The sequence below is a fragment of the Trachymyrmex septentrionalis genome, unplaced genomic scaffold (genome assembly GCF_001594115.1).
Source record: "Trachymyrmex septentrionalis isolate Tsep2-gDNA-1 unplaced genomic scaffold, Tsep1.0 scaffold2, whole genome shotgun sequence".
In the NCBI taxonomy this organism is placed as follows: Eukaryota; Metazoa; Arthropoda; class Insecta; order Hymenoptera; family Formicidae; genus Trachymyrmex; species Trachymyrmex septentrionalis.
In genome coordinates this window covers 1,142,763-1,147,108 of record NW_017305179.1, presented here as the reverse complement: position 1 = coordinate 1,147,108, position 4,346 = coordinate 1,142,763, and the positions used below count along the sequence as shown (strand labels likewise).

Genomic DNA, 4,346 nt, shown 5'->3' with positions numbered 1-4,346 from the left:
CTTGAACAGCGGCATCCTCGAGTCTATGAAAATAAATTATTGTATAAATTATTTTTAACTTTTTAAAGGATTTAAACTCATACGAAATATCTAGTTTGTCGAATGTTTATGTGCTGCAAATAATAGTGAGATTAAAAATAATATTTTTCTTTTACTTTTTTAAAGTTACTTTAATTTATATATTGTAATAAATTATGATGGTTTATTTCACAGAAAAATGAGTTTTGCTGAAGTACTAAAAAATTTATTTAAATATAAATCTGAAAACAATTTTGTTTACGTTGCACGATATAACGATTGCTAAGTTAACTCTTCTTACTTTCGCGATATTAATTACTTACCGTGATTTCTTCAATGAAATAGAGAAATTCGTGCACGGAAAGAGAACGATTATGTTGGAGTATCTAAAATTTTAGGTAGATATACACAGATCTGAAAATAATTTTGTTGGATCATCAAAATAATTATCTACCTAAATTTTTAGATATTTCAACGTTCTTTTCGTGCACGAATTTCTCGATTTCATTGAAGAAATCACGGTAAGAAATTAAAATCGTGAAAGTTAACTTAGCAATCATTACATTGTGCGACGTAATAATTATAGGTTTACTCATCGATCACTTCTGCGAATATTTTCGATTCTCAAATGCACGGTATTGACATAAGATAAGAGAAATGAGAACCACGGGAGAGGTACACGGTAATTGCAATCTCGCGAAACCGCCACACGTTCAGGAGATAAAAACATGTATCGACCACATGTTCTATTGCCAAGAGTATCCATTATATGCTCGTTTCTTCTGTATTATATGCAGAGCTCGTAAAATAGCTGATGCGACTTATTTAAAATATAAAATTGTAGGAATCAATAAAATCACTAATACGACTTATTTTTAGTTGAAATAAAAAATATAAAATACGTTCCAAAAACTTATTTAAAATATTAAATAAGGAATTGGTCACAAGAAATTAATTTAAAATATGAAATAAGAAATAGGGCCCCAAAATACATTTATTTATTTAAAATATAAAAATAACTTGTCTCTTATTTTAAATAAATTTTCGAAGGCTATTTTTTATTTTCTTACTTAAAATATAAAGTAACAAATACATATTTTAAATAAACGTTTCAAATAGTATTTAAATAAAAAATATTTTGATAATTTTGAATATACGAATACATTTCTAAATATAACGTTTCAATTTTTTTTTATAGCTACAGCCTATAATTGATACTTAATAGTATTAACACTTCGCGAATCAGATGGAAAATCAACATGGATTATATGTGGATATATCTCATACTTCACACATACAATACTTTATCATAAATATATTATAATATTCAATTACTCACTGTCACTTTTACCGACGGATTGATAACACAACTGATATAATTTATTTTAAATAAAAAATATAATATAGGTTTCCAGAAAATTATTTAAAATTCACAATCGATACAACGTATTTAAAATATAAAATATAAAATACGTTGCAAGAACTTATTTAAAATATTAAATAAGAAATAGGTCCACAAAGAAGTTATTTTAAATAATAAATACTAAATAACTGTTTAATTTTTTTTTTTTTCATATAAAAATGTATATTTTAAATAAATTTATTTGAAATAAGCCCTAATTATATGCTTATCGCGAACTTCGTACGCGAAATCACTCACGTGCGCAGCGGTCACGCACGGAACAACGTGCGTATTAATTAAATACGCATCTCTCGGGCGCGACGTGTCGTTATCTACTCGGGAAACCGACGTCTTTCTCGCAAAGAAACCTCCAAACGCAAGCGGTTTCTACGTAAGACCTTTTTAAACAAAGCCTTCCTCGTCAGTTGCCTCGTTTTCGATTCATGCCACCCAGACCATTTTCAAATTATAGTCTTTTTTCTTACGGTACTCATTAATCATCCTCTTTCAGCGAGGAATTAGGTATATCGGTCATTTTACATGTATGTTTTCTTATGTATATTTTTCTTCGCCTTCTTTGATAGAATGTCCAAGGATGTTCATTAAATATTCACATGCCACAATTTTAAGTTTCATTTAATCGCACGAGACAACAATATCGCGAACGTAGATCGAAATCTGAGATTTAAATCACGGAGAGGATTCTGATATTTCGGACAATCAACTCCAATGTTTATCGCATCAAACAGAAAATGGTTTTACAAACGTATTTACTCTCTGAAACTTTTGAAATGAATTATCGCTGTGAAAAGTGAAATCTTATTCTTGAAGATTGAAAATAATTGAGCCGCTCCTTTTTAAGATTGATTCAATTTTTACTCTTTAGAATGAGATTTCACTCTAAAAAAATTTAGAAAGTACAAATTCCCGTCTTCTACTTATGTCGTTTTCATCAGTCCACAATATTTCATCGCACGTGTTTCTGAGTTATCGCAAAATCCGCGCGACACGCGAGTGTGCGTTGGAAAAACGTTGTTCTTGCCGATCCACGTTTACGTAATGATAACAGCTCAGCAGAAAAATCTAATAAAACTATAATCTCGCTGTACTCGCAAACTACCTATGTAACATATGTTATTCGCGCTATTCGCCTCAAATTTCAACCTAACGCAATTGTTATCCAGAGTACTTCAAACCTAATGTGTTTCTCTTCGACTATAAATAACAGCAAAGGTCAGGAATTCAAACTAGTTTGATTTCAACCAATCTTATAACTGCAGTGAATGTACAATTATGAATTCTTCGTATTTTCCGACGGTTATATAGTGTATCTTTTGTTTTTTTGCAAAAATTAAGTTTCGCAGTGCATAATTTCTTAATAGTGTATAAAAAGATAATGAAAGTTATCTTTTTTTCTAAAAGAGATAGTTAAATAATTTTCAAGCTTTCTAATATTACGAGCTAATATTTCATGAAATATATTAGTATTAGTTCTCTAAATTCTTTGGAATGGAATCTTATATAAAATCTCTAAATAATGAAAATTGAGCCAGTTTTGAAAACAAGTCAATCTTTAAGGTCCGATTCCACCGTAAGTTTCAGTGTAAAATAAACTTTAATTTTTAAGAATTAGAAACAGATAAACAGTAAGTTGAACTGAGATTAAAGTTAATCATTTATTGGTGAAACCGGACTAAAAATGAAATTTCACTCTTTAGAGTGAGATTCACTGTTTTAAAGAGTTTTAAAGAGTAGAATTACAGCAGATCGTGACGGAAATTATGATACGGAGTATCTCGTACGTTGTCAGTAATTTTTTATCTCATAATCCAGATGATATTAAAACTCAAGCGATAAGGTCGTTTCTCGAAATATTCGCAATGTACTTGTTTCCACAAATGGCCGCGTTCAGCAGAAAAAGCAGCTTTGCAATTGTTATAAAATCCTTTAATATAATTGGTTCTTGTCCTTAATTTTCTCACTGAATTAAATGTATAAACCAATTATATTAAAAAAATCTTCTTTAAACAATAGTGCAAAGCTACAATGGCACAGGATTCGATTTACAGGTCGTTAGCATCGCGTCGCAACCTCTGAGTAATTGCAATTGCAAGCCACCGGATTTCGTAAACGGCTATTCTGCTACGACAATGCGAATTGTTCACGAAGCGCAATATCGCCATTCCAATTGTCTCCGATTACGGTCAATTATCTCTGACGAATCCAAAAGGAGATCGTACTGCAAATTGCGATTGGGTTCATCATCAAGCTTGTTCGCCATTAATTAGCTAGCATATGCTGGTATAACACAAATAAAGAATTTTAAAAAATTCACGACCCAAATCCGGCTAGGAATAAAATGTGGAACAAGCACGCGCATTATATCAACATGAGAGATTTCCTTTCCTTCATTAAATTTTATTTCGCTCTGCCGACTAATTAGCGGCAGATTTATATTTGCTTCGTAGACTACTGGCTCTAATATTGTATTTTACCGTTTGACATTTATTCCACGGTGCTTTGGCGCTGGAGAGCAACTCTCACCCAAGCCTGATTGTTCAACCGTACGGGTCGAAATTTATTTGATAAAAGCTGCTTATCGCGTCTCCAATTAGCGCGTCTTGCATTGAGAAAAATGTCTAGTTGAAAATGGACGAGCCAGAAAATTTTTCTTGCATCAGTCAAAATTCCGCTTGTCACAACTAGAATTGTAGTAGATTTAACAAAAATTCGTATTCGTCCATTTTTAATTAGAATTCCAAATTAATCCAACCAGACATTTTTCTCATCTGAAGGCTGACGCCGCAAATCGAGTGGCAAATAATTACACAACTGTACATAATAATTTCCGACTCTTCGTTTTATCATCGTCGCACTGCCATGAATGTGCCACGGGAGACAAACGAGATAATGTAACAGGTTTTGC

At 31.5% G+C, this 4,346-nt stretch overlaps 1 protein-coding gene across 2 annotated transcripts in view; it reads right to left on the bottom strand.

Annotated features, from left to right (window-relative positions):
- Positions 1–4,346, bottom strand: part of LOC108747329 (PDZ domain-containing protein GIPC3) — a 10,897-nt gene that overhangs the window by 4,163 nt on the left and 2,388 nt on the right. The gene's annotated exons all lie outside the window — the stretch shown is intronic.